Source organism: Bos mutus, chromosome 6, assembly GCF_027580195.1.
Source record: "Bos mutus isolate GX-2022 chromosome 6, NWIPB_WYAK_1.1, whole genome shotgun sequence".
Taxonomy (NCBI): Eukaryota; Metazoa; Chordata; class Mammalia; order Artiodactyla; family Bovidae; genus Bos; species Bos mutus.
This window is the reverse complement of record NC_091622.1, coordinates 24,647,097-24,668,207: the sequence shown is the minus strand read 5'-3', so window position 1 is coordinate 24,668,207 and position 21,111 is coordinate 24,647,097. Positions and strand designations below refer to the sequence as shown.

General features: G+C 40.1%; 1 long non-coding RNA gene across 1 annotated transcript; it reads right to left on the bottom strand.

Moving 5' to 3' along the window:
* Positions 1 to 3,878: 3,878 nt before the first annotated feature.
* On the bottom strand, positions 3,879 to 14,383 carry LOC138988288 (uncharacterized). The gene is made up of 4 exons (XR_011464603.1): positions 14,281 to 14,383; positions 7,060 to 7,159; positions 6,251 to 6,513; positions 3,879 to 4,066 (listed from the first exon to the last, which is right to left on the bottom strand). It is a non-coding gene; the product is annotated as an uncharacterized lncRNA (long non-coding RNA).
* Positions 14,384 to 21,111: the final 6,728 nt, after the last annotated feature.

Here is a 21,111-nt window from a genome sequence, read left to right as displayed (position 1 = left end):
GTCTATTGATGATTTGTGGTGAATGTAATTGTGAGTCAGTGTTGTCTAGGTTTCATGACTCATCAGTGGTGGTGCAGGAGGAAGGTAGAAAATATTTACTGTTACCCAGGGATTGCTACAAAACACAGTTTCAAACTCTCTTTGGATTTCTTTTTGTTGTTTCTCTTTATTTCTCCTTTTTCATTGTGTAGCATTTCTCTTTTTTGCATTTTTTTCCCTAAGAATACATTATAGATATCAGAGTTAATTTAGTCCAAGGGAGTGCTGTGTTTTTTGCTTTTTTCCCTTTGGAATTTCCCTTTAAAATAACCTCTAGCCTCTTTTAGTTTTATGCAGAGGCATATTTTCAAGGTTCTGAAATGCAAAATGCATGAGAATCAAACAAACAAATCTTTCAGTCTCAGAATTTTGAGAAAGAGATTCATTAAAACAATTCTCTTATTAGAGACTATACAAAGTTACATGAGATGCTTTTTTTATCCACAAAATCCTTGGAGATATGGATATATTTTACTCTAAAGCTGATATGTATATTTTCAGAAGTTTTTCTTATGAATACGTATTGAATAAAAGTTCTTTGAGCAGCAAAGAGCCTGGTGCGTCAGAATAGTATGCTCATTATACATTTATAGTGGGCCTCTAACTATGCTAGTTCTTTCTCCATATGACAGTTGAGGGTACATTCAGAGCAAATCTGATCATCTTGCTTTCTGATTAAAGTCCCACTGGCTCCCTACTGCCTACAATATTAAATCCAGGATGAAAGCCTTTGCTTATTCTGGCTCCAAATAACCTCCCCTGCCTCAGCTTCAGCCCCTGCAGCTTGCATCCACCCCCGGAGCTCCAGCCACAAAGACTTTCTTACCCTCATGACTACAGGTGGCGCTCTTTCCCAGCTGGGCTCTGCACAGGCTGTATCTTCCTGCTTGTTGTAAAGAATCAGTCCAAATGCCCTTTCCACTAGGAAGCTTCATTGGAGTTCCCCAAAAATTATTCTTTACTCTTGGGTCCCATAACAATTCATAGACAACATTTACATAGCACTTACTACGCTGGGTAATCGTGTTTCCATTTACAAATCTCTAATTAGCTTCTGGGCTATTTGAAGGAGAGTAGGTTACCTACTTTATTTGTATCACCCACAACATCCATTCCAATGTCTATTACATAGAAAATACCCAATGCAAGTTAGTTATTCATGGACATATTCATGTACACTTACATATTTTAGGGAACACAATGCATGTTGCTTCTGTCAGTTCAATTTAGTTTTGTTGATCTTATACATATGAAATGATATTAATGCAAATATTAATACAAGCCCTTATTTTTTTTAAATAAACCCAAGTTCACACTGATTTGTACAATTATGAATATTGGAAAACATTCCAATTTTTTTTCCTTGTGTGGATCTATTATTTGAAGGCATATATCAGCTCCCAGATGCCACAAGTTGCCCGAGTTCCTCTGCTGTGATCAGCATGTCAGCACAGCTGCAGTTCAGATTCCCTGTTGGTCACTTAGCTGATCTTTTTGGTTGGTAAGAGACCAAGACTACTCACAGAACTCTGTAACCATGGTGATAAGATGCCCTATTTTAACTTTTCAACAAAAAAGATGAGATGCTCTAGCACTTCTGGGCCTGTGGTTCCCAACGGTGTTTTGGGGAGCCATTCAAGCATTTAACCTATAGAATCAGGCCTTGAACTGATAATTACCTTTCTGTTTATATTAGATACCTTTTAAATTAGGGATGGTGACTGATAGCACATACAGACCATGACCAGGCAAATGTGAGGTCTAGGGCAAACCTGGGAGGCTTGTCATTTATATTATACATCAGCTGGAAAAAAGCTCCTTTAAGCTAAGGGTTTTGTTTTTTAAATAAAATTAGAGTACTCACCAAAATAAAGACTGTATGCTTTTTCACGAGTGATGAAATTACCCTATTATGGAAGATGGATGTGATTCTTTTTGTGTGTGTGTGTGTGTAATAAAGTTTTATTAAAGTATAAAGGAGATAGAGAAAGCTTCTGACATAGGCATCAGAAGGGGGTAGAAAGAGTACTCTGGATGTGATTCTTATAGAAAATCAAAGTATTTAATTAGACTGTGTTTTCCAACAAGATTAGTCTTAGACCTTGTTAGAAGGGTAGTTGTGTACACCTGAGATTTAGGGGGCTCAGGGAAGGTATAGTGTTCAATCTCCTCCTTTTCTTTTAATCTAAAAGTCTAACTTGCCAGAATTTTTTCCTTTAAATGCTTACAAGCATTATACAAGCATTAGTATAAGCGTTTCTAGGGAAGGCATCACACTAAGAGAGAGGCTGAAATTTAGTGGCCTGTGAAATAAAACTGGTTGTAGGCACATTTGTTTGGTCTAAAGAGTGTCATATATATATATATATATATATATATATATATATATATAGTTTTTGAACCAACATTTGATCATAAATAAGAGACTTCACAGAAAAAAAAAAAGTCCATTACCATTAAACAACAGAAGATGTGGCAAAACTAAATTCTTACAAGGTTGGGCTCAGATCACTATTGTCCTATTTAAGGCAGCCAGATTTGTCTCTAATTTGTCAGTCTCTACTCCTCCCAACTTATAGTCAGATACAATTCGTTAGGCCGTCCTCACTCATTTACTTACATTCCTGGCTCCCGTTGGTAAATAGAAAATAGAGCAGCCTCAATAACTGTGACAATTTGGGGGTTGAGAGTAAAGCATTTGCTTCATGTTTGGCCTAGGATTGCCTTCATCTCCAAGAGATCTGGGGGCTTCCCAGGTGGGGCAGTAGTAAAGAATCCACCCACCAATGCAGGAGACACAGGAGTCTCAGGTTCAATCCCTGGGTCAAGAAGATGCCCTGGAAGAGGAAATGGCAGCCTCCTCCAGTATTCTTGCCTGAGAAATCCCATGGACAGAGGATCCTGGCAGGCTACACAGCCCATGGGGTCGCAAAAGAGTCGGACACGACAGTGACTGAGCGCACACGCACACCAAGAGTCTAGAATATTAAGACTTTCCCTTGCCTCTTGTGTTGTTCCTTTCTGCTGTGGACAGAATGTTGTGTCCCTCCTAACATATATGTTGAAACTCTAACTGCCACTGTGATAGTGTTTGGAGACGGGGATCTAAGGGACGTAATTAGGTATAGATGAATGTGGGGCCCTCTTATGGAATTTGTGTGCTTAAGGAAAGAGACCAGAGAGCTTGTTCCCTCTCTTTTTCTACAAGAAGACACAGCAAGAATGTGGCTGTGTCTATAAGCCATGAAGAAGGTCCCCACCAAGAGCTCTATCCTGATCTCAGGCTTCCAGCCTCTAGAACTGTGAGAAATATATGCTCACTGTTTAAGCCATTCAGTCTATGGTACTCTGTTATCACAGCCATAAATAGTTAACACACTGTCCCATTCTCCCCTTGGGGTATTCTCAGAAAACAAACAAACTAAAGAAAACAAACAAAATGTGTGTTTTTAATATATTTCCCTTCAAGCATTCATTCAAAAATTCCTATTATTTAAATTTCTAGCACAAATACATACATACATAACACATACGTACATAAATGTGCCAGAGAAATTCGGCTTTTACTTGAAGCTGGGTTGATTTGACTGAGTTTTCTGAAGTTGTTTAGTGTCACCACATTTGGGAACATATTTCACTTGTACCTGATAAATGCAGCAAATTGGAGTTAAAGCATGGACCTTATTCTGTAAATTTAATTTGTGTGAGGAAAAAAAAAAAAAAGTTGACTAATCTATTCCCAAACCCCATCCTCTGCAAAAGAGGTACTGTTTAGGTAAGACGTTTACTTGATCCTATTGTGTAAAGAGGAGTCTGAGAAGAGCAGATGCCTTGGGCATAGTCCAGAGATGCTTCAAGACTGGGAAGGGAAGCATATGCAGAATGCTTTCATTCTTCCTTGGAAGACTTTGCTGCTGCTGCTGCTAAGTCGCTTCAGTTGTGTCCAACTCTGAAGACTTGAGAGTCTTAGAAATTGATCAAAGCCTCTAATTTCCTCTGTCCAGATTTCTTACATGTTCAGTGATTTCTGAAATACAATGTTTATTTTATAATTTGCATTAAGCTCAAAATGCAGGTATGTGTGCAGGGGTTTATATGCAAACATTTTTGGAAGCAGAAACACTTTGAATTATATTCATACTGTTATATTTACATTAAGCTCTATATGGTGGCTGTGGACGTGCACCACTCCAATGTCCCTTTAAGAGATCTGCAACTGGGAACATAGTGAACTGATAGCCCAGCTGTTACACCTTTGGATCCACTGTGGCAAGATGTGAGGCCACACTTCCCCCGGGCTGCTGTCCACAAATCACGGATCACAGAGTCAGCTCAGATTCAGTGTGGGGACACCCCATTGGCTAGCTGAGACTTTGCTTCTGTCTGAGGCTCTTCCCGCCCAATACCTCTTTCTCTATGCAAATATCAGACATATAGCAGGGTCTGAGGGCTCTCTGCCTTCTCTTGCTTTTTTCTCGTTGCAGACATTTCCTCTAATAAATCCCTTGCACCCTTTCTTGTTTCATTTGGCATCTGCTTCTCAGAGGATCCAAGCTGACACGTTGCAAGTGATTAATTCTCATTGGCAGAGTCAAGAGGAATTAAAGAACAGTATCACACAAGAACCAGAGGAGGACTGTGTAGGTGCCTTATAAAGAGCACAAAATGATCAAAAAGGACAAACTTTCCTATCAGTCAGCAAGGGTTTTATGGCTGTAGATACTGTAAGGATGCAAATAAATTTGAGAACAAGATGTTGGTTACTGCTGTTTGTAAGGGATGCATGCGTACACGCTCAGTCGCTCAGTCCTTTCAGACTCTGTGACCTACGGACTGTAGCCCACCAGACTCTGACCATGGGATTCTCCAGGCAAGAATACTGAAGTGGGTTGTCATTTCCTGCTCCAGGAAGGGGTAGCAGAGATCAAATCTAGTATAAGCCAGGCATTAACTTATTAAATTATGCAAGTAGATAATATAAAAAGAAGTAGAAAAGACCCCTATGCTGGGAAAGATTGAAGGCAAGAGGTGAAGGGGAGGACAGAGGATGAAATGGTTGGATGGCATCACCGACTCAATGCGCATGAGTGAGCAAAGCTCTGTGAGATGGTGAAGGACAGGGAATCCTGGTGTGCTGCAACTTGGCCTCAGTGGGCCTGGGTCCATGGGGTTGCAAGGAGTCCTACACAACTGAGCAACTGAACAACAACAAGATAATAAAATAAACAGAAAAAGTTTCAATGGTGAATTGCCAATTGTTATGGTCAATAAATACTCTGAGTTCAGAGAGAGGAAGGAGAGACCACCTGGGACTTTAGAACTTTGGGAGGAATATTATAGGATAAACCTCTCTAAAAGCTGGCTGTTGCAACTGGATAAGCCTTGGTTACTCTCACCACTGAGGAAGTGATAATGGAGGAGACTGAAAGAGGGTTATGTGAGTATTAGGGAAGGTAGTCACCCAGCAATATTTTAGAGCTGTATTTCCTTGCAAAGTCAGTGTTATCTATAAGAAACAAAAATATTTTCATTTTGATGCTAGTATAAAAAATAGTATTTGAGATCCCCTAAATCATCTTCTAATTGAGGTCTAACTCAATTTCTTTGCCTCCTTTTGTTTATGTTCATAATTATGTTGGTTCCAAAAAGTTTCACTTGTATCATCACAAGGTGGTGAGAAAAAACAGAAGTAGACTTAATATATAAATGAAGTCAAGGGAAGGCTAAGTTGGCATTCTTGCAGAAATAACTGTTTTGCAGGACTTACCTGGTGATCCAATGCAGGGGGCACGGGTTTGATCCCTGGTCAGGTATACTAAGATCCTGCATACCGCAAAGTGGTGCTTCTACAAATAATAATACTAGGTCTGCAGAACTGTAGTTTGAGTACTGAATAGTGGTGACAAAACTAAATCCTCAGCTAGTACAGAATTATAAATATCACAAATTCAAAGCCATCACGTACTGATAGGTATGATATGGCAGATTCAACAAAACACTTTTAATTGTCACATTAAGTGAATGTGATAAATTTGGACATATATCTTTTTAGTGTTTAAAATAGAATTTATAAGTTTAATTTGGTTTTAGTATCACATAAAATCTATAAGTGTAAGGAGTCTATACTCAGTCTTGTGTACAATTCACTCGTGAGTATTCTCTGCCTTCCTCCTGTCTCATCCCCAAAAGGGAGAAGTGTGTGCTCACTTACCTCTACTCTCTCACCCACACTCCAGAGGAGGGGCTGCTTCTGAGCAGATCATTGGTAAAGAACCCATGGCAGGTGGAAGCCTCACTGACTTGGGTGCGATGAGTGGAGTCCAAGTTTGAAATCCGCACCTGCTGTAGAACTTGAGCTCGTGCTCTCGTGTGGTGTACAGATTCCACTCCATTAAATAGACTTAATATGTAAATGAAATGTTTTCGTCAAGTGAAGGCCAAGTTGGCATTCTTGAGGCACATTCAACAGGACCCCTGAGTTAAAAAGAGAGGGGTCGGTTTCTTAGTGAGAGAAGCAAAGTATGTATAACAAAGAGCTGAGAAACTGAAAAAGGTCGTAAGTTGAGAGTTTAAAGAGAGTTTGGAGGAATTTGGGTAAGAAAGAAAGTGTAGGTTGAGGAGGCTAGGAAACGTGGGAGCAAAGCCAATCTGAGAAACATTTCTGGGAGTTACAAATAAGATGCTCACAGTGTCTTTCCTGGAGTCACAGGTAAAGACTGGAGCTCCTTTTTCAGAACTGTGGGGAGGAAGACCTATCTAAGCTTAAGGACAGGAGGGAATCCTTTTTCAATATTCCCTTAGTTGCAGACCGCTGATATGCTGGTTCCTCTAATTATATGAACCAATAAGTTCAGCAGGAAACTTCTCAAGGACAGATGTTACATTTCAAGGGAGATATTGAGAAAGGAAATAGTCTCTCAAGAAAAAAGACACCCAGCCCCATCCAAGTCTGAGCTGCTCCTCTTTTCTGAAGTAGGGGAATTAGCTCTTGATTCCATTCCTTCTTGCCTGGAGGCTTACCAGAGTTGTAGAGCGGGCACTGCAGTCTTGAGTAGCTCCCGGTTCATACATTCTTTAGGGTCACAGTTCTCCTGGCATTAGCTAAATGGAGTTTCACTTTCTGTAGGAAGAAGCCTATGTCAGAGAGGGTGCCCAGTGGCTGGGTAAAATGCAGTTATCTCAGCACATAATATAATCAGCATCCCGTCAACTGTTCATGGGGCTTCCCAAGTGGCACAGTGATAAAAAGAATCCACCTGTCAATGCAGCAGACTCAAGAGATGCGGGTTTGATCCCCTGGAGTAGGAAATGACAACCCACCCCAGTATTCTTTCCTGGGACATCCCATGGACAGAGAAGCCTGGTGGGCTACAGTCCCTGGGGTCACAGAGTTGGACATGACTGAACATGAGAATGTATTGTACATTGTACAACTGTACATCTCCAAGAGCTCTTGCAGCTGCCCATTCCTCTCCATCGCTCCTCTCTTTGATCTCATGCATTGTTGTAACAGTTTTTGATAGTAAGCCATGCTTCCAGGAGTTGTGTTTTCTTCCACGTGTTTATGTCCGCTCAGAGCTTACTGTATGTCATCCATGTCCCTTCAGGCTGCTCACTAGTTAGATGCTGCAGTGAAGCCCCTCAGACAGTCTCTGCCTCTGTAGGTTATAGCCTAGTGGTAACAGAGTCTTTAAATGAGAAATAATTCAAATGTTCAGCACGATAAGGGCTTCCAGGGTTTTATTCCAGGGGAAGGGAAAGTGGGAGCTCAGAGAAAGGCAGCCCAAGATGCCCAGAGGGTCTTTAACCTGAGGCCAGAAAGATGAGGAGGAATTCACCAAGTAGAGGCCCAGCAGAGGGCAGAGGAACAAGAAGGCTTCTAGCACAGCCAGGGAGAGGCTAAATGGTACCCAGGAGAAAGGAGAGGACTGGCATTTTGGGGTTAAGTGAGTTAGTCGGGAGTCAGTCCCAGTGAGGTCTGGTCTCAGTCTCAAATCTAGAAGGACCCTGTAAACCAGGGGAAGATTTAGTGTTTTATTCTCAGGGCTACTGGAAGGCAATCAAGGTTTGCAGCATGCAGAATTCATTCCAAATGGCAGCTAATTTGTGAGCGCAATCTGATGACATCACTCTCGTTTTAAAAGTTTTAGTGACTTCTTAATGCCATCCGAATGGCATCTAAATTTTTAATAAGGTGTGCAAGGCCCTGCTTGAACTTAATCCTGCTACTTTTCCAGGCTCATCTGAAATTCACTGTCCCCATCTCCCCCTTGCGCTTTCTTGCTCACCCCAGACTCCTTCTCCTCTGCTGTAGCCTAGGGCCTTTGATGCCTTTTTGACCTTAACCCAGTAAATAATTTTCAGTATTTTGCACTGTGATGCAGTATACAGACATGCACACATAGACAGGATATAACAGAGAAAATTTTATGGAAAAAAATGGCAGATATACACTAAGTATTCCCCCTTCTTTTTTCTTTTCTTCCTTAACAATGTGGGGGTAATCTGGGCGATGTGCTAAGTTTGTCCGACTCTTTGCGACCCTGCCGGGCTCCTCTGTCCATGGGATTCTCCAGGCAAAAATAATGGAATGGACTGCCATGCCTGCCTCCAGGGGGTCTTCCCTTGGAGGAGGGTCCTTCCCAAGGATCAAACCCTTGGGTCTTATGTCTCTTGCATTGGTAGGCAGGTTCTCAGGTTCTTTACCATTGGTGCCACCTGGGAAGCCCAGATTAATACTTACTCAATGGATTTTATGACCCCCTAGTTCCCCCATGAGCCAGGTGCTCCCTCTTGCTGTGGGGCTTCACATGTGTACTTTGTCTTCGACACTGTTCCCTGGGGGTATTGACCTTCCCATCTCAACCTAACTAGAAGGGCTCTGGGAATCTTGGCTGATTTAGCAAGTCCAGTCCCCTCTTTTTGTCACAAATATTTAGTGAAAGCCTACTGGATGCCAGGCACAGGTTAAGGCCTGGACCAGAGTGGCTTCATAAGCTCTGAGCTCAGCAGAGCCCCGCATTTGGCTGCAGGCCCTGCTGTTGCTGTTTTGAAATTCTTAACATTTTTTCTTTTTTTATAAACAAGAAGCCCCATATTTTCATTTTGTACTGGGCCTCGTAAATTATGCTGCCATTCCTGCTCTGAGGTACTGAACAAAACCGACCCAAATCCTCACTTTCACAGATTCAGCTTCTAGCGCTTATTGTGTTTTCTTTTTTTAAATTTTATTTTATTTTTAAACTTTACATAATTGTATTAGTTTTGCCAAATATCAAAATGAATCCATCACAGGTATACATGTGCTCCCCATCCTGAACCCTCCTCCCTCCTCCCTCCCCATACCATCCATTATTGTGTTTTGACTTCCACCCTTAGCAGTGGTCATCTGCATGGCATCTGCCTATCTGTCTGTCTGTTGGCCCAACTGGACTGTAAGTTCCTTGAGGGCAATGTCTATCTCCTGCTGTGATATCCAGCACATATTATACTGCCTGGTACCTTGCACACGTGAACGGATTAATGTAGAACAAATTAGTGAATATGCATGATGCTCCAAAGTTTTGCCCCATAATGCGTGATTCTCTTAATCACGGTTATCCTTGATATTCCTTTAAATTTTTTAAAATTATGTTTTTATTTAATCTGGTATATATAAAATATTATAGTTTCTATTTCAATATACAAAATATTGATACATTTTATATTCATTTTTTCATACTAAATCTCTGAAATCCAGAATATGTTTAACACATACAACATATACTTGATATCCCTTTGATGAGACTGCACTTGTATTAAAACTCCTTCATTGGCTATTTGCCCATTCACTTTGAAGTGATAGCTGTTGAAGTTAAAATTGGAAGTATATTAGTGAGTTCTGTTTACATTTATGAGTGTGAAGAATTTACCAAGAAGATTACTGAAAACAAGATTTTGAATTCAAGGATCATTTTCAAAGTGAACAGAAAAAGTGAAAGTAACAGTCATTCAGTCATGTCCCACTCTGCGACCCCATGGACTTATTCAGTCCATGGAATTCTCCAGGCCAGAGTACTGGAGTGGGTAGCCTTTCCCTTCTCCAGGGGATCTTCCCAACTGAGGGATTGAACCCAGGTCTCCCACATTGCAGGTGGATGCTTTACCAGCTGAGCCACAAGGGAAGTCCTTAAAAATATTTTTTGAGATGATCAATGACTTTGATTGGAAATGAGATAAAGGCAGAGGAAGAGTATCAAGCAATGAGAACTCAAGGGAAAGCAAGATGGAAATCTTGCCTTTTGCTTATGAATGTCCTTTAAAATATAACTGAATTACTTTATAATTTATTTGTAATAATATTAGTTCACACTTGAAGATAGAGGTATAGGAAGCACAGTATCTATATGATGTCATGATCATAAATTGGGCAAGTAAAATGTTACTTGAAGAAACAAATTTTAGTCAAAGAACTCCAGTATTTAGGATATTTTTGTTTGTTTGTACACCAAGTTTTAATAATAGTTTACAGGTTATATTCTGTAAACACTGGAAGTTTTATATATCTTTAAAACACTTAAGGGCTGCTGCTAAGGGTTAGTAAACTACATGGGCTAGCCTTATCTCTTACCTTTTACTGCCATCCTGTGGCCATTTCATTTTCTGGATTTGCAAAAGTACATTTTTCAAAACCTTATTTTCCATCTTTATCACAGATTGTTGTTTCAGATTTTATCAGTCCTCAATTAACATAGATAAACTACAGTACACAGAGTTAGTAGCATTTTGCTACATTAAGATGTTCCATCATACAGTAGTATATAAACGTTGTGGAATTTTAATTCTGAGCAAGTGTCCATGAAATATTTTCCAAAAACACTGTTGTCAAACATCTCCTGGTTTCTTTTCATCCCTCCTCCTTAACCTGGCTTTTTGGTGGCTGTTTAGGCAGTAGCAGTTTATTGTTGTCTCAAGGACACACTCCCTGGATTGTCTGTCTCTATTTGAGATGCAGATACATTCTTCTGGAATCCAGGTTTGGATTTCTTTTCTTGGAGGTCCCATCTTCTGATCATCTAGATTTCTACTAAGTCCCAGTGCCCTAAATCAATTTGCCCAAAGTAATATAGCTCAAGTCAGTATCCAGCAGAACCAATATATATGCAATGAATATTCATTGCACCCTGAGTCTCTCATCTCACCTTCCAGGCCTCTGGATCTGACTGCCTTTTTTGCCTCTCTCTGCACAGAGACCTTGTCACGGGAGCTAACACCATTGCCTTTCTCTTTGAGTCATGAGATTTGTGTTCTCCTTCCCCTTTAAAGCATCTTAACTTTCCCTAAAGATTGGGACCCTCTGGCTTGAAACCTCTCACTTTAGCTTTTTTATGTCTAACTTTTAATTATAAATTGTATCACATACAGGAGTATATATTTTGTGCAATTTAATAATGCTAAAGAAATGAATACTCATGTACCCACCACATATCTTAGAAAAAAGAACATACCAGTGCCTCAGAAGTCCCCTGTGTGCCTCTCCTTAATGGTGTCCTCCCACTACACACCCACCCACCACGTACCCTTCCTTAATGCTGTCCTCCTACTATGCACCCACCCACCAAGAGAAAACCAGTACCTTGAATTTTGTGTAAGGTGTCTCTCTGCTCATCTGTATAGTTTTCGCTCTATCAGTTAGGGTCTCGTCAGGAAAGCAGAGCCACTGTGAGCGATGTGGGATGAGGGGTTTCTTATAGGAATTATACCTGAGATCTTTCAGTGAAAATCTGCAGGGGACCATGGGAGAAGTGCAGAAAAAAACACTAGGCTGCCTCCTGAGGCATCGCGGTCTTGGACGAGACAGACCTGCAGGGGAATCTAAGTGTTGAAACATGTCCCCCAGCCATAGAAAGTGTGTTAGTCACTCAGGCGTGTCTGACTCTTTGTGACCCCATGGACTGTAGCCCACCAGGCTCCTCTGTCCATGGAATTCTCTAGGCAACAATACTGGAGTGCGTTGTCATGCCCTTCTCCAGGGGATCGTCCCCACCCAGTGATCGAACCCTGATCTCCTGCACTGCAGGCAGATTCTTTACCATTTTTCTGAGCCACCAGGGAAGCCCTTCCAGCAGTGGGGTGGGGCCACAAAGAGGGAGCTGGAGGGGACTGTGGAAGTGACCGCCTCTGCACCGCTGCCCTCTGGGGGCCATTTGCCCACTGTCTTGGTCCAAAGCCAGCAGTGGGGAAAAGAGGCTGAGGGATGAGGAGAGGAAGTTCAGCTGGCACTCCTTGGCATCTCTGCTCTGCCCACCGCATCTGACTGCCCACACCTTTCTATACACAGTGGATACTACTCAGCAATTAAAAAAAAAAAAAAAAAAAAAAGCATGAAGTCTTGCCATTTGCAGAAACACAGATGGACTTCGAGGGCATTATGCTAAGTGAAATAAGTCAGACAGAGAAAGATGAATACTATTTGATATCACTTATATGTGAAATCTAAAAAATACAACAAAGTAGTGAATAACAAAAAAGAAATAGACTCACAAATATAGAGAACACACTCTATATACAAATATAGAGAACATACCAGAGGGGAGTAGTAGGGGGCTGGGGAGATACAGTATAAGGGAGAGGGAGTGAAAGGCACAAACTATTGGTTATAAGATAGGCTTCAAGGGAATATAGCCAGTATTTTGTAATAATAACAGTGAGTGGAGTGTAACCTTCAAAAATTGTAAAACACACACACACACACACAATGGCTGCAAATAAACTTTACAGGAAGCATTAAAAAAAAGAAAGTGTCTGCAGCTTCTCCTCTGCCTCCAATGTATTGCTCAAGTTCCTCTTTTAACCAAGGCTAACCTCAAACCATAGAAGGAAGGAAACTCTGGGACTTGTAGTTCATAGCTTCAGTCAAGTTGGCGACAGAATAAACTCCTAAGACAATATGCTGTTTGGCTTGGGCTATATTTTTATCACAATAGAAATCGTGCCATATTTTTTTTTTATGATTTGCTTTGTCTTTTGTTATTATTAATGTGGTTAACATCATTTTTTGAGATTCTTTCTGTTGAGTCATTCACTTTTAAGTACTGTATATAGAATTCCAAAATATGAAAGTATAATTTATATATCTGCTTACATATTGTTTAGATATTTGTTTTTTCCCTAGCATTTGCTCATATGAGCAATATTTCTATGAATATTGTATATGGCTCCTCATGACTTTCTGTAATGCGTGGACCTAGGAGGGAAATTGCTGGGCTAGAGAGTGTGCCATGTACAACTTTATTATGTTTGGTCAAGTTGTTTTCCACAACTCTTTCTGAGGCTAAATACTTTCACTCTGAAGACATTTGGCATGTCAGATACTTTAGTATTTGCAAGATCAGAGAGGCACAAAATGCCATCTGGGTTCAATTTTTGCCCTTATTATGAGTGAGTCTGGACATCTTTTTATATATTTATTCATCACAATTGTTTCCTCTTCTCTGAAATGCTTATGCCCTTTTTTCATTTTTTCTTTGTAGTAGTTTTTCATGAATTCCAGGTAATATCCTTTTATTAGTTATTTGCATTACAGAAATTCCCTTCCAGTTTATGGTTCTTTGGCCAGTTTTAGCCACTTCTGCCTTGCTGTTCTGTTCCTGTCATGTAATTACTGATTCCTCTCCCCTTTCCACACTGGCTCACCTTATTGTGCTCTTTATAGTGTCTTTTGATGAACAGAAGGTCCAAATTTTAGTATAGTCAAATGTGGCATTTTCTCCCTGCTTATGGTAACTTTGGGTCTTACACAAAAGACACTTCTTTTCTTCCAGATTGTAAGGATATTCTCTACTGCCTTGTAGAATTGTTTTGGCTTTCACATTGAGGTCTTTAGTCCTTAGTTTTCCACAGATACAGAATACACACTAATTTATAACTGAGTTTCAACATGTGTGTAGGTTTGTTTCTGGCTTCTCGTCCGTTCTATTTGTCTTGACATCTGCAAGAGCAGGTGTTCCTAGCTTGCTTTTCTTTAGCTTAGGACTTCCCTGTTGGTTCAGATGGTAAAGAATCTGCCTGCAATGCAGGAGACCTGGGTTCAATCTCTGGGTTGGGAAGATTCCCTGCAGAAGGAAATGGCTACCCACTCCAGTATTCTTGTCTGGAGAATTCCATGGACAGAGGAGCCTGGTGGGCTACAGTCTATGGGGTTGCAAAGAGTTGGACACAACTGAGCAACACACACACACACACACACACTCATAAACTTACGGCTGCAATTGAAGACTCTCACTTTCCTTGGTGGTTAGCTTTAGCCATGTGTGGTAGAGTTCTTGCAGACTGGTTGCAATGATTCTCTTTTCTGCTTCCGTACTCTTTGCAATGTGACTTTGTTGCTTCTCTTTTCAATATGTAGAGTCTATTTCTCCACCCTTTGAGTATGAGCTGGCCTTATGACTTGCTTTGGTTAATAGAATGCAGTGGGTATGATATTTTGTCAGTTCATCACTCAGTCTTGGAATTTTGCTGCTGTTTGTGAACAAGCCTGGGCTAGCATGCTGAATGGTGAATGACACATGACTAGTCACATCATCCCTTCACATGGCAGTCAGCCAATTCCTGGTAGCAAAATTGCCTAGCTGACCTGAAACTGACCAAAAATGCATGAGAGATTCCAACAGAGACCAGAAGAGCTGCCCAACGAGTCTAGCCCAAATTATCAACCAATGGGGATTGGATGGTTACTCAGAAATAACTAATGGGGACTTCCCTGGTGGCCCACTGGCTGACTCACACTCCTAATGCAGGGGGCCTGGGTTTGATCCCTGGCCAAGGAACTGGATCCCACATGCTGCAACTAAGAGTGTGCATGCTGCAGCTAAAGTTCCTGCATGTCACAACTAGAAGATCGAAGATCTGTGTGCCACAGCTAAGACCCAGCACAGTCAAATAAATAAATAAAAATAAACATTAAGAAAGAAATAGCTGAACACCAAGTGACCAAGTTCTTGCCAATATCTTGTGAGCAGAAGTGACACCTACACGTTTGGCATGGCTAGCTTTCTCCTTAAAGAGGCTGACTATGAAGGTCACCTAACCTGGATGGTACTCCACTCCAGTATTGCCTGGAAAACCCCATGAACAGAGGAGTCTGGCAGGCTGCAGTCCATGGGATCACAAAGAGTCAGACACAACTGAATGACTTCACTTTACTTTACACTTTTTAACCTGGACCATGCAGATGTAGAGAGAATTCCAGGACAGCAGACTCCTGAAATTCTCTAAGATACTCTTGAGGGTCTGAGAGGTCAAAACTATTTTAATAATAATATTCAGTTGTTATTTGTCTTTTTCACTGTGTTGAGCTAATAGTGGATAAAGCTGCTGTTACTTTTGCCTACTATATTGGCAGAGCAGGAGAAACACCTTAGAATTGGCTCATTTGAATGACTTTGGGGGGGTTTGAAGCTACAGGGATGGCCCCTTGTTGTCTGACATCTGGTCTTGGGATTTCTATTTTTTATTTTTGCTGTGCAGCACAGCATGTAGGTTCTTAGTTCCCCCTCCAGGGATTGAACCCATGCCTGTTGCAATGGAAGTGTGGAATCTTAACCACTGGACCACTAAGAAAGTCACTGGCCCTGGGATTTTTAAGGTAGAGGAACATTGCCTCCTGGGGTGCACTGATACTTCACATCTTTGCCAGTATTTGGTGTTGTCAATGTTTAGGGTTTTCATGGGTTCTCAGTGATTTTTTAAGAGTATAAAGGGAATAAAACACCCCCCCCCAAAAAAAAGGGAATAAAAGAACAGACTGTATTATTTACATATCTTTAGAGCATGTAATTTTTGCACCTTGTTTTATGTCCCTGAATATGGTCCAGTATGTCCTAGTTTATAGTCTATGGGAACTTGAATAGAATTTGTATCCCACTGTTGTGTGAAAATTGTATAAATCTTAGTTATGTTGAATTGGTTCATAGTGGTTTGCAGGTCTACTATACCCTTCTACTTTTCTGTATATTCATTCTAATAATTTTTGAGAATTTACTATTTAAACTCTAACCAAAAGTCTTAACTTAAAAAATAATTCTAATATATAGTGAAACTATAGGTAACTTTGTTCTGCATTTCCAAGTCTCCTATAAATGTGTTATCATACTTTCATAATTAAAAAATAAAAAAGAAAGAGGAAAAAAAGAGTATGAGGGGGTTCTGAGACAACAGGTTTGAGAACCACTATCCTAGAGGATCCCAAGCATCAAGATGGCAAGAATTTGATTCCTAAATTACTTATAGTTAATCAAACCAGTCAATCCTAGAGGAAATCAACCCCGAATATTCATTGGAAGGAATGATGCTGAAGCTGAAGCTCCAATAATTTGGCCACCTGATGCACAGAGCTGACTCATTGGAAAAGCCTCTGATGCTGGGAAAGGTTGAGGGCAAGAGGAGAAGGGGGCGACAGAGGATAAGATGATTGGATGGCATCACCAACTCAATGGACAGGAGTTTGAGCAAACTCCGGGAGATGGGGAAGGATAGGGAAGCCTGGCATGCTGCAGTCCAAAGAGTTGGACACGACTAGTGACTGAAGGACAACAAAAAAAGGAGAAAGCTAGTGAAACCAAACATGTGGGTTTCAGTTCTGCTCACATGATACTGGTGAGAACTTGGTCACTTGGTATTCATTATCTATTTCCAAGTAACCATCCAACCCCCATTGGTCGACAATTCAGACTAGACTCGTTGGGTAGCTCTTCTGATCTCTGTTGGAATCTCTCATGTATTTTCGGTCAGTTTCAGGTCAGCTAGGCAGTTTAGCTACTGGGGATTGGCTGACTGCCAAATAAATAGACGGTGCCTGTCTCCTGTCTGAGAAGCTAAGGGAACCACACCCTGGGGTCTGATTCTTGCCCAGAGCGTCTGGAGAGAGGATGAAGGCTGATGAATCGCTTCGGTGGTAGTGGCTCCTGCTTTACAGCTTGGCCTATTTCCAAGCCATTGTCAGGGTGGAGGTGCCTGAGCGTCTCCCCAGATGTGGGTTGCAGGTCAACAATCCAGTGTGAGTTCCACATCTGTCTGATAGGCCTGACATGGGGAGGAGTCCTTAGCAGAAGGAGCCTGGAGGTTCACGTGAGAGAGGAGTTGTAAGTGACTACTGGGAAGATAAATGATTCCTCTGGGTCAAGGGAATGGGAGGAGGTAGGGGCATGATGGTAAAGCATTGAGGAATCCACTAAAGCCCCATCACCCCAGAGAGGGGGCACTGCCTTTGCCTTCCTGGACCAGGGGCTAGCCTGGCATGAGTTAGTTCCTTCTTTTCCTTTCCCTTCCTCCCTTCTCTGAACCAGGCCCAGAAATCCAGGAGCTACCCATCTGGCAGGTGGAGAAGCAACAGGAACAAATCAAAAAGAAGCGACCCAGGTGACTTGCTCATTGCAGACATCCAGCCTGAAGCCAGAACTGGGGGAAGAAGAATTAACAAAAAATTATTTGGAAACTGATTAAAATTTGGAGTTCTAACTATTATATGAGACTGGATATTTAACATTTAGCTCAGCTGAATGTGTTTTAAAGAGAGGATGGGGACCCAAAAGTAAAGCTGCATTTTAACTATGTTATTTTCCATGCATATATTTTCAACATATCCAATATTAAAATAATCTGTTTTGAGTCTTCCCTCATGGTCCAGTGATTAAGACTCTGAGCTTCCACAGCAGGGGGCAAGGATTTGATCCCTGGTCAGGAAACTAAGATGCCACATGCATGTTGAGGGGTGTGGCCAAATGAATAAATAGAAAATAAAAAATAAAATAATGTTTTGAGTCTCCATATTTTGATTTTAAAGGTGTCCTTAAAGAGAGTACATTGGTAACAATAAATAATAGTTAAGAAAATAACTCAAGCGATTTGCAGGTTTGTGGGAAAGGTAATGAGTTTCATTTGGAAATGTTTTTGTGTTGTCTGACCAGTGGACAGAAGGACAGTATGCTTTTTATACAAAGTCTTGTAATAATGTTGAACAGATGGTAAATACTGTGTAATATTTAGCTATAATAAGAATTATTACTTTGTATTTGAATATCTGATGTAAACTTATTCACTTCTTTGTCCTTAGATGTGATGGTCATATCTAATGATTTAAAACAGGAGCAAAGTAAGCAAACCAAAGATACCACTTTTCTTAACTGTAGCAGAGTGTTTTCTCATTTTTTTCCCACCTGGATCTGAAATATTAGATTATAGATCCTTTGAGACTATAAATCCTGACTGTATTTCTGATTGCTACATGTCAATCACTGTTCAGAATACTACTCTGGCAATTGGTGGAGCTTTCTGCTGAGCAAATTATAATCTAGTTCAGTTTATATTAGTATACTTTGGTGTCAGTGATATTATGTAAATTATAACTTTATTAACTTAATATATTTTAACTGTGGTGGTACTGCAAATTAGAGATGATTTAAATGTTTTTAAAAAAATGTTTAGACTGTACTTTCAGTGAATACTAAATCATGCGAAATGCATTTGAAACAAATAAGTGAATAAAAGTGTATTATCTCCATTTTGTTTATGTTAATTGAACTTTACTTTCAGGAAAACATCTTCATATTTTGACTGAATTTCCTTTAAAAACAAGTTTAGCAAAAATAAAGGCAATTAATTTTGATGGAATATCATTTTTATTTGCAAATTTTATATGTAGTACTTTAAAGCACTCAGCAATTCTTGAGTACCTATGTAATAAAACAATCCAGAGAGTTGAAGTTCTAAATCTTATTAAAAGAGTAGCATTAACTTTGGTTTAATCAATCCATACTATTTTATAAAATCACCATATACCCATTATTAATCATCCCCTATAAACTATCTGTATGGGAAAAAGGTGTCTTTTCTCTTTTGATAAGCAGGTTCCTGGGAGAGTCTGAGATTAGGTTAGTTTGTTTAGTCATTAATCTACTCAGCTCATAAAGTACTGATTATGGGCTAGGTGCTTGTCAAGATACTGGACTTATTAAAAACAGTGACATTGATGAACAAGCCACCTTCATGGACTTCATGTTCTTGCAAGGTAAACATAAAAACTGTGTAAATGAACAAATCAATAATATGATTTCTAGAGAGTGGTAATGCTATGAAGAAAATAAGATATGGCAATAGGGCAAAGAACAACTCTTTCATTGTTAAGATGACAATTTTTCTTTTATTTCAATTGGATTTATATCTCATATTCTTATCATGTCTTGATATTCATTAATAATTTGGTAATACTTATTGAGCATTCAATTTGTACTAGGCACTCTGTTAAGCAGATAACTCTATTATCTACATTATCTCATTTAACCGTCAACATTCCCCAAAGAGTGAGTGTCATTAATGTCTGCATTTTCTACCTGAAGACTCTGAAAGCTTAGAAAGTTTTATTGTTTTCCCTCAGGTTACATGGATTATAAAAAGGCACAACTGGGATTCGAACATAAGTCAACATGACTATAGAATTGGGATGTCTAATATGCTAGCAAATAAACATAAGTGGCTATTTAAATTAATTAAAATTTAAAGTTCAGCTTCTGAATCACATTAACTATATTTTAAGTGGCCACTAGCCACATGTGGCCAGGGGCTACCACATTGGAGTGCACAGCTGTATTCCATAATCCATAATCTTCCATAATCACAGAAGCTTGTATTGGACAACACTGCCTAAAGCCTGGTTCTCAACCATGTGACTAAAAGCCTCCCTTTCAGTATATTTTTCTTAAATGTAATAAAAGTGAGGGCTTCCTGATGGCTCAGTGGGTAAAAGAATATGCCTGCAGTGCAGGAGACACAGGAGATGCAGGCTTGATCCCTGGGTCAGGAAGATACCCTGGGGAAGGAAATGGCAACCCACTCCCGTATTCTTGCCTGGGAAATCCCATGGGCAGAGGAGCTGGTGGCTGCAGTCCATGGGGTCACAAAAAGTCAGACACGACTGACTGACTAAGCACACATACACATAAAGAAAGTGTCTACGTTTTTAGATCTTTGACTTTCGTAAGAATAGCAGATATATTTCTTTAGGGTTTTGCGTTAGTACCAAACATTTATTGAATAAATGTCTCAATGGTATTTTTCTATATCCAATCTTTCTTTCTCAGACTGTTGTGCTTGCTTTTCCTTTGGGGAAATCTGAAATTTTGGTATTACTCTACTGTTAAGATACCTGCCTTAGAATATTCCTCCCATGTATTTAGTGCATTGATAACACGTCTATGGTTGTGAGAGCTGGACTATAAAGAAGGCGGAGAGCTGAAGAATCGATGCCTTTGTACTATGGTGGTGGAGAACTCCTGAGAGTCCCTTGGACAGCAAAATCAAACCAGTCAATCTTAAGGGAAATCAACCCTGAATACTCATTGGAAGGACTGATGCTGAAGCTTAAACTACAGTATTTTGGTCATCTGATGCAAACAGCTAACTCTGGAAAAGTCCCTGATGCTGGGAAAGATTGAGCACAAAAGGAGAAGAGGGCGTCAGAGGATGAGATGGCTGGATGGCATTACTGATGCAGTGGACGTGAACTTGGGCAAGTTTTGGGGAGATGGTGAGAGACAGAGAGGCCTGGCGTGCTGAAGTCCATAGGGTCACAAAGAGTCGGACATAGCTGGGAGACTGAACAACACTTCTGCACTGGAGCTCACCATAGACTGGGGAACAAACTCATTTCCTCTGACAACTCTCTTAATTTAGCATTCCTAAAACATTACATGAGATCGGGAATTTCTTTTTTTCTTTCTATTCTTGTTAAACTTGGAGGTTAGTTATTTTATATTTAGATATCAGAGTTTGAAGCTAAAAGCTCTCTTAAAAATCATCACACAATCTCTTTAAAAAAAGAAAAAGTTTGCCTTGTCATGTTTAAAAACAACTGCACTATAGAATGATCTTTTACTTTTATCTAGTTTCATTTTTTCTATTTCATATTCAGTGCTCCCGTTTAATTGAGTTTAGGTTTTCCAATTTCTCCATCTCTTCTTTTTTTTTTTTAATGTTCTTTCTAAAGCCTTTATTAAACATAGTAGAAAAGCTTTTGTCTACATATATATAAATAATAAG